General features: G+C 39.3%; 1 pseudogene across 1 annotated transcript; it reads left to right on the top strand.

Annotated features, from left to right (window-relative positions):
* Positions 1-2,944: 2,944 nt before the first annotated feature.
* Positions 2,945-8,686, top strand: LOC147127735 (E3 ubiquitin-protein ligase TRIM17-like; annotated as a pseudogene). The gene is made up of 2 exons (XR_015084186.1): positions 2,945-3,077; positions 8,001-8,686. The product of XR_015084186.1 is annotated as an E3 ubiquitin-protein ligase TRIM17-like (transcript).
* The last annotated feature ends 1,555 nt before the right edge of the window (positions 8,687-10,241 follow it).

Raw genomic sequence — 10,241 nt, 5'->3', positions numbered from 1 at the left:
AATGCTGCAAATTCAACAAGTGGCTATTGGTTGTTCTTTTAAACCTATAAAATCTCTTGAAATACGGCCGTGCATCATCATTTATAGCACTGCTTTTGAACCAAAAAAAATGAAATTTTTATTTTAGAAAAGACTGTTATCATTGGGAGGTTTGTTTAAAAACATTCAAATTATTCTCTAACTGTTGATGACTTGGTAAGTTATACTGAGTGCTATTTGACCAAGACCAGGGCTCTCCAACTGTGGTCCTCGAGGGCCCCATCCAGCAAGTTCTAGGTCAGCCCTGTTCGAGATGTTTCACACCTCCAGCACGCCTGAGTCAAATGATCAGCTCATCAGCAAGCTCAGCAGAATTCTGATCCTGATCCTGATCATTTGAATCAGGTGTGTTGAAGGAGGGAATAGTAGCCCTTGAGGACCGGAGTTAGTGACTCCTGGCATAGAATATTTGTAAAAATCTGAGAAAAAGGTAATTTGCATAATAATTTAGAATGCAGTGTGTTTTACAAGAGAGCAATTTTAACTGCATATCACGTCGCAGGGCATTGATTGATCAAATCGCTCCTATGTACGATTTTGAGTTGCCAGACGTTTATTCTTTTTGTTAGTTTCCGATGGTCCGGTCCAAGTTGTGATTGGACGGGCAAAAGTCAAGGTAGCACTGTAGAAAAAATAATACAGGAATCCCGCAATTTACGAACAAGTTCCGTTCCTACACTGTCGATGCAACCTGAATTTCCGCAACCTGAATTTCCGCACATGTCAGATTTCACCGCAAATGTGGAAATTTACATCAAAATGCTTGCTATAAAAAGACAAAAATACATTATAGCGGAATGTCCGCTGATAGTGTAGTGGTACACACGCCTGAGTTGTGAGCGGGCAGCGTGGGATCGATTCCCGCTCAGTGACAGTGTCTATGTGTGCCCTGCAACTGGCTGGCGACCAGTTCGGGGTGTAGTCTGCCTTCGCCCATTGACGGCTGGGATAGGCTCCAGCAACTCCCCGCGACCCTATATAGGATAAGCGGTTTGGAAGATGACATGACATGACATTATAGCGGAATTCAACCCAAACATATTTTGCTCAAGAATGTTTCCAGCAGGCCCACTAGTTGAAACATGAAATTCTCTATTAATTTTGTATTTGTGGAATATAAGTTAAGCAGCAAAATTCACTCGTTTTTATCCATCTCTGGAGATGGACTGAAAGTGACATCACAACGACGACCAATCACGGCTGACCTGTTTTTGAATCTGAGCCGTGATTGGTCGTTGTGAGCAGTTGTGATGTCATTTTCAGTCGACAGAAGACAAAATGGCCGCCCCCAGACATAGCTAAAAACGAGTGGATTACCACTTATTCCACAAACGCAATATTTATCAGAATGCCCTGTTTCAACTAGTGGATTTGCATAGAACATGTTCTTGAAAAAAATATGTTTGCGTTGACTTCCTCTTAAAACAAAAACACAAGATACTGTACTTAGCATTACTGCTGAGAGGTGGATGGAGAAGAAGAAGATGAGGGCGAAAAAGGCAAAGATACTGCCGGCGCGCACAGACACGATCGAGGCACTCTGCGCATGCTCAATCACAAGGAAAGCTGGTCTTTGTAGTACCAGAAGTGCTTGTATGCGGAAGTGCGTTGTTTGGTGCGCAACCACCGCAAATACGCAAGCAAAGATAAATAAGCTCAGAGATGCAGCACAAAAGTACACTTTTGGAGCGAGGAGGAAACCGGCTGCTTCATTCCTGTGGTGAGTGACATGAATATCAAGTGTTTTATTGACAGTTGAAAGTAATGAGCGGAAATGACGTTCATTTGAGTCATGACGCCATGTGTCGCCGTCACAGTGAGTTATTCAAATGCCTTAGCAACTCTGTCCGCTCACTCATTTAAACGGGATATTCAGAATGTTTCACAAATCGTAATTTTGACCTTAACCCAAATATTTACTGCATGTAAACATAGTCACCATGGTGCTGGGGACAAAAGAGAAGAGGAAGAGGCACAGGCGCCATAAAGTCGAAATGTGACTTCCTGTACATAACATCAAAGTCATCGTCTGAGATTTGACTTGACCAAACCAAATGTGCGTTTGCCTTTTTGTGTCCTGCAGACCTCAGTGAAAAATATCTTTGTCCTGAAAAAAAGGAGCCAGACTTCACTCACATCAAAAAGGAGGAGGAGGAGGCAGAGATCACGTCACCACTGCCCTTTGACCCTTTAAAGAGTGAAGATGACAGAGGGGCGGAGCCTCCAAGCAGCAGCTCAAGTCAACAAAAAGTAATCACTGGAGACCATCACAAGCACATAGTGATGACACATCATCACACTCTCCTGTCGCCAAAGATGATGATAAAAAAGCTAAAGGTGCATGTCACACTGCCAAAAAATGCTGTGAGTGGTCTTTAAAACTCCACACAAGAATACACAGTGGAGAAAAAACTTTTTCCTGCTCAATTTGTGGCAAACGCTTCTTTGTAAAGTCACATTTAACTGAGCACACAAGAACACACAGTGGAGAAAAACCTTTTTCCTGCTCAGTTTGTGGCAAATGCTTCTCTGTAAAGCACAATTCTATTTGTTTTTGCGCATTGCTGACATACACATGTATTATTTTTATTGGCTTTTAGTTTATAATCGTTCAATCTCATTTTAAAATGTAATCATGTATGATTAACCAAATATTTTGTCAAATTTCTTTTTAGGGTAAATGTACTGCGTAAAAGACCACACTAGTCCTTGTATGCTTTTGTTTTGTCTGGACTAAAGCAGGTTTTGTATGTGCTTTGGATGGTTGATGTGTGAAGTTTTGAAATATATGTATGGGCTTTATGTACTTCGGTGATTGAATTTTGTCCTTTGAGTGACACCGTAGCTCCACAAGCGGGAGACCTATAATGGTAGCCACACAGGTGTGAGTAATTAGGAAGCTGCTTTGTTTGAGCCTGAGCCACAAAGTTTGATCTCCAGGCTCTAGCTTGACCTATGCTTCATTTGCACTCAAAAAGGGACTTTGACGCCTATCTTAAACAGCAGAAGAGAAGATCATTTAACATTAAGCATCCTTGGTGAGCGCAGTGAGGTTTGTTAGTCGGTGTCCTTTGATTGGTTTGAACTACTGTTTTTGTATCAGTGTTTGAGTAAATGAGTGTTTGTTTGATGTTTTAATATTGATGCACAACTTATGAGGATTGTACTGTGAAGACTGTATGATGACTTGCTTGTTTTATGTTTTGTGTATCCTGGCACACAGTGTTCACCGTGCTATGGTGAACCTGCAACTAAAATAAAAAACACCTTGTGCATCAGACATCAGAAACTCTCTTTGGGGTTCCAAGGGTTGCTACATACTGTATATGTAAAATTGCTTTCATATTGATATAGTAAGCCCCTTTTTATAATTGCATTATCTGCGGTGTTGGGAGAGTCCCCCGCCTTGCCACACCTGCATACAGCAGTGTAGGCACATGCCTCTGCTTTGCCGCGCACCCTGGCCGTGAAGGCGCGGAAGGTCCCATCACGTTCCTGGAGTAACTGAAGAAGCTCGGTGCGCAGTACACTCGTGGCAACCGGGATAACTGCTAGTGAACGCATGGCAGCAATGAGATCAGGCAAAGTCCCTGAGGTGATGTCAGAAATGGCTTTCAGCAGGCTGTCGCCAAGGTCAGGCCCAGCGCCAGTGTTGGCACACTTGGATAGAGAGCACTGCAACCTTAAACTAGAGGCTAAAGCACCTCTGGCTAGCAAACAGGTGGAAGATGACGGCGCGAGCAAACAAAAACAACGAAAGTTGGATTTTTACAGACCAGAGGTTAAGATTCTTGGCGCAGAAGAAGTAAGAAGGCTGGTGGCTGAATATGTCGTGGAGGACACGCTGCCTCTCTCTACAGTTGAATCACCAGCATTTCAAAAGCTTGTCAGCAAAATTCCCATTCGATCAAGTGATAAGGTAAAAACACATTTCTAACTAATGATACAGTCCTACTTCTAAGGTACAAACAAGTTTACACAGATAGTTCATTTAAGATGAGACACGACAGGCGGTGTGAGAGGTGATGATTAAAATTGTTTCAATTTGCTTCGGAAAGTGTCTTTAACAATTAAGTAAAACAATAAATTATATGTTTTACATTATTCATGAACAAAACTGAAGAAAAGTATGGATAGAAATGAGTCACTAGAGATTTGTGTTCTTGTTTCTGAGGTAAAATCATAGCAGAATACCATCTGTAAAACTGCAATGTAAATTCAAATTCAAATACTTGTACATTGAAATAATACAAGTGAAATTTTTAAAAAGTTTAATTAAAAACAAAATCGTCATTCACAGTGAGACATTTTCTACAGCTTTAGTCTGTTTTTATATTTAACAACACAAATGGTCTGTCAAATTATATATTCACAAATTTGCATTTATGAAATTTCAAATTCAAAATTGATTAGTGCATGAGCAGACTATGTTAGTAGTGTTTTACCTCCTTAATCTCTGCATACCTTACCTACTTGTCCACTTTATTTTTCAGTTTGTTCTACCAGACACAAAAACATTTGCCAAAGATTTGGACAAAGCCTATGAAGTGATGGAAAAGGAGCTCAAGAAAAAAATTGATGCCCAAGATTACGTGCCTGCAACAGCTGATATATGGAGCATCAATAACAAAAGTTTCATGGGCGTGACTATTCACTGGATTGATGTAGCAACCTTAAAGAGAGAGAAAGCAGCAATAGCTTGTAAAAGATTCAGGGACAGGTATACATACAATGCAGTTACAACAGAGCTGGAGGACATCTTTTCCAGATATGGACTGAACAACAAAATTACTGCATGTGTGAGAGACCGAAATAAGCTATATTTTAAAATGTTCAACATGAGTCATTATTTATGCTGTCCTCATGCTCTTTTTTTTTCTTCTTCTATTATTTCAGGCAGGTTGTATGCACAGTTCCAAAATACTCCACAACCAGACTGCATATTTTATTTTTATACCTCATTCTTGAAGTGCACTTTTGGTTGTATTATTGAACTAACATAAGCTATCAACATGTTTAATTTCAATAAGATGTGCCTTTTTTGTTAAGCCTTTGTGTGGATGCAAATTGTTACTCAGGAGTTGAATAAATGAGGCATAGAAAAAGAGTTTGTGTCGTGTAAGGTTTCGGTTGTTTAATCATTTTATATAATTATTTAGTTGTAATTCATCTATTCATAGTAACCATATTCGCAGATGCAATATAGACCTCATTAGACTTTAACTTTGTGCACCCCGCCCAACCATATAAGGAATTACAATTTATTGGGGAAAAAAGTAACCTAAAAGTAATGTAACGCATTAATCTACACAGACGGTAATATTGTAAAGAAACGTATTACTTTCAAATTCAGGTAACCAGTAATATGTAACAATTTACATTTTTTAAGTAACTTGCCCAACACTGCCCAGCGCATTGGAAGAGTTGGAAGGGGGCCTGTGCAACCCCAGTGCCCGAGCCAGCGCGGAAGACTTCCCACCGACGGAGGAACACGTTCCATTCCTCAATGGACACGCCAAGGTCGATCTTCGGCCGGTCCAGTTTTGGACCCTGAGGGGTTGGGGCCTGGGCTGGCGCGGCCGCGACGGGTGGTGCACTCTGATGGGCAAGTCCCTGAATCGACCAAGTGTATCTGAATGCAGTCCGAACGGAACGCCCCCCTTGACACGGCACGCCCCTCCGCGGGACCGTTACGCCCCCCCACCTGCCCTGCCAGTAACGACACACCCCCTTGCCCGCTACAGGTAGTCTCAAAGGACAAAAGGAATATGGGAAATGCAGCATGTGTATGAAATGCTGCATGTATTATTAACCCAAGAAAACCATTTTAATCTGTTTTAAATACTGTATTTAAAAAAGCTAATTTTCATATACAAAGCTATGTTATATTTTGCAAGATGTTATTCAACAGTTTTTATTCCTTATGCAGTTAAGGCTTACTATTTTATATATTTTCTCCAAACTTTTCCTGAACTGTAGTTACCTTTTAATTTTACAAGTTATTTTTAATACAAAACTGTTTGCGAAAGGTATTTCATTCTCACTTTGTTCAAAAAAACTAGGCTGGGTTCTCTCTCTCTCTCTCTCGCTCTCGCGCTCGCTCTCTCGCTCTCGCTCTCGCGCTCGCTCGCGCGAAACACTATACACACACAGATTCATCGTGCTTCCTCGCAGAATGAGTCCTCCTTGACAACCTCCCAAAATCGAGTGCAGGACAGGGCCAGGTTGAAGATAGCACATTCTCCATCACGCTGCACAACAGCGATAAAGATATTCCGTGAAATCTCTTCCGGTAGCTGTGAACATACAGGATTAATTTTACACTAGCTGGTCTTGATCATCAGCAAGATCATCATTATCCTCTTCTAGCAAGGGTAGTACAATGAACTGTTCTTGATCAGCACTTTTGTTGCCCTCACACAATTTTATATATATATATAGTAAGTATTCTCTAGAAAGGAATCATATTTGCATTGTCCAATCTTTCCTTATAACGGAATTTCCTTATGTGTAGAAACGTCCAAGTATGTTAACAAAATACACGTGTAACAAGTTAACAACACAAGCAATACAATAAACATTTTAATAAAAACTGCACTATAAAGTGCAGGTATAAGAACAAAATACAGTACAGTATAATAAACATGGTCCAAATACTGTTGAAAAACATACTGTAATACCAATTCAGTACAGTACTGTACTGTATTTTTGTTGACTTTTCTCAGACTTAGGGAAAAATGAGTCCATTTTATTTATCAAGGCTCGGGATAACATTGAAGCTGAACCATTTGTAAAAAACCTTATGTAGGTGATTAAATATGTTTTAGTTTCCACTATAATGGTTTAAACTCTCCCTCACACCTCTGCATTTATGGCTGCTGACAGTTGGAGGGTCAGAAGGCCCCTTATCAGCAGGCCATTTGGGTACGTTCTCCTTAGGTGCGCAACAGAGGAAGGGGACTTTTTTAAAGTTAAAATATAAAAACGCACCAAGTTACATTGCATGCTGTTTACAGACAAACTAATGATTAGAGTCCGTTTGTCACTTACCTAACATGTCGGGAACTTGTTACACCTCAATACTGTTCTGAAAAAAAAAAGAATACATATTAATCATTCAGATTTTTTTTAAAGTGAGTTTATTTTTCTAGACTAGTTGCCCCTCACCCATCCTAAATGGACACGCATTTTGATACACAAAGCCTCTCAAGAAAATAGCAGGTTAGCAACCGTTTATCTACATTCCTCATGTTTACTCCCCCCAACTGCTTTACTCACACGCAGACACACACACGCACGCACACACACACACGCACGTGCCTTCAAAAAGCTTATTGCTAGCTGTGCTGTTAGCCAGAGGTTGCGCTGTACTGTATTTACTAACTCTACATGGATTGAAATCACTCCCATTGAAGAACACAGGTCAAACATTTACACAGCATCTAGTTACAATGCGTGCTATGTGCAGATCTAACTTGGAGAACTTGGATGTTTATAAAAACATGATGCCAAAGTATTGCATATAAAAAATATAGAGATATATAGATGACATAACTTAATGTTATTGATGAAGACATAGTTACATCTGAAACAGGTATATTGATTTCATAGATTGTTATTATTCAGCAATGCATGGAACGGCTAAAATCCTAAAACAAGATCACGTATCGATGACATAAATTAATGTTATTCATGAATGCATGGATAGCTAAAATCCTAAAACAATAGATAATGACAAAATATACTAGTGTTTTTCATGCACGTTAAGCCAAGAGAAACATGTATTGATCGGTTTGTTCACCCCGAGGTCTTTTTTGTCTTTGTGTTGGCGCTCTACTGAGATTTTCTCTCTTCAGTAGAAAGACCTCCTGTGCCACTTCGTTCATATCGTTCATACCTCTGTGCATTTTTTTATTTTTTTATTTTTTATCACTTGGTCTATACTCCCACATTTTTTCAAGGCTAACTTCATAATTCCCAACCTGGATGCGATGTGTGGACCACCAGGAGCTTGTGTGCCTCGTCTGCATGCATGCAGAAATCCACGCTGGCCACAAGTTCTGCTACATTGATGAAGCTGTCAAAGATCACAATGAGAAACTCCAGGAAGGCCTTCAGGATGCAAAGGAAAGACTAAAAGATTGTAATGAGATAAGAGACAACTGCAATGAACAAGCGTCATCAAGGTCCAGAGCGAGCAGGTGGAAAGCAAGATTAAGAAGCATTTTGAGGAGCTTCATCGCTTCCTGGTTGAGGAGGAGGCCAGGTTGTCTGCTCTGAGGGAGGAAGAGCGGAGGAAGACTCAGAGGATGAAGGAGAGATTGAGGCTCTCATGGCCGCTGTCTCGGACGCCATCAGAACCACAGAGGAGCAGCTGGCCTCTAGCCCCGTTTCCCTCATGAAGAACTTCAAGACCGTGATGGTCAGAATCAGCATCCAAAGAATCCATAGAGCTGCATTCGGAATGATGTGCTTTGGCCTCGGGAACACACACTGGTAACTGGGGGTGAAGTGGGGGGGGCCTTGTCTGCCAGCTGACATGAAAGTATGCAGCGTTGCATTTTTTAGTGGTGGCTTTAGAAAGTTTTCTGCTGACCTACCTGCATCCTGGAACCTGCCAGTGAAGCCGCAGAGGATCCGAGTTCAAGTAGACACGAATGAAAGATCAATTTCATTCTCTGAGGCTCTTACAAACACTCAATTGTGGAAAACAAATCCATCCGCTTGGCCACGTCTGTCTGACAACATGAAAATTGTTCCTTGCTTTTACACAAGGAATGAAATTCCTCTGCAAATAATTCCACTTCCCCCTCGTGTTACTACTCAAAGTCCGTGATGATGTTGGAGATGTTTTGCTCCCACATGTGAAATTTGATCTGTTGTTTTGCATGAGATATTTTTTTTCTCTGAAAGGGATATTTGCCATTGATTGATTTGTTCACTAATCTAAAAACAAACATTTTGAAGCAAGATGATTGCTTAAGAAAGAACTCAATGGGAATGAAAATGTCATGTTGTGGTTTGCCAAATGTGAATAAATAAAAATGAAATGTGCCACTAAGTATTTACTTTACTTTATTCAACTATTTCAATAATTATTTATTTCGCCATTTAAGTATTTTTGTCAATATTTATTTACCTCTTTCAATATTTATGTATGTAGCATTTGTCATTATTTCAATGTCCTTAATTAAATATTTAAACATGTCAATATTTATTTCAATATTGTTTCATTGTTTTTTTAAATATCCCATTGTTTATTTCAATATTTATTCATTGAATATAATTATAGCAATATTTATTTTTATACTTCGCCATTTCAAAATTTCAATTTATGTAATCATTACCATATTTCTTCAATTACTTCAATATTTATTTCAATATTTCCTTTTAAAAAAATATGCATATATTCAATGATTTAAAAATGTATTTACATATTTAAGTATTTGTTTGGTATTTCACTGTTTATTTCAATATTTATTCTATCATTTAAATATTTGCTTACATTTTTTCAATATTCGTTATTATTTTAAAGATCTCAATATTTGTCTGCTTATTTAAAAAATTCATTTATTTGAATATTTATTTATATCGTATAATTCATATAATGATTGTATCAATTCATTTATATTTAATATAAATTTAAAATATTTCAGTATTGATTGAAATATTTCAGTATTTTTTTTAGATCTTCATCTACATTTAATTATTTAACTGTTTTAATATTCATTCAAATTCTTGGACATTTGTTTGTCGAATTCTCAACTTATTTCAGTGTTTTTTTCAAGATTTAAATGTTTCATTATTCGTTATGGATACAATTATTTCACAATTGATTTCAGTATTCATTCAACTATTTAGGGTTTTTTGTATTTGGGGCGGCACGGTGGGCCACTAGTTAGCACAGTTCATAGGTCGTGGGTTCGATCCCGGCTCCGGCCTCCCTGTGTGGAGTTTGCATGTTCTCCCCGTGCCTGCGTGGGTTTTCTCCGGGCACTCCGGTTTCCTCCCACATTCCAAAAACATGCATGGTAGGTTAATTGATCACCCTAAATTGCCCCTAGGTGTGATTGTGAGTGCGGATGTTTGTCTCTGTGTGCCCTGCGATTGGCTGGCAACCAATTCAGGGTGTCCCCCGCCTACTACCCAAAGACAACTGGGATAGGCTCCAGCATGCCCCGCGACCCTTGTGACGATAAGCG

The sequence above is a fragment of the Filicampus tigris genome, chromosome 21 (assembly GCF_054856515.1).
Source record: "Filicampus tigris isolate MCC_2025a chromosome 21, RoL_Ftig_1.0, whole genome shotgun sequence".
Taxonomy (NCBI): domain Eukaryota; kingdom Metazoa; phylum Chordata; class Actinopteri; order Syngnathiformes; family Syngnathidae; genus Filicampus; species Filicampus tigris.
Note: the sequence above shows the minus strand (reverse complement) of the source record. Positions and strands in the feature narration are given on the sequence as shown.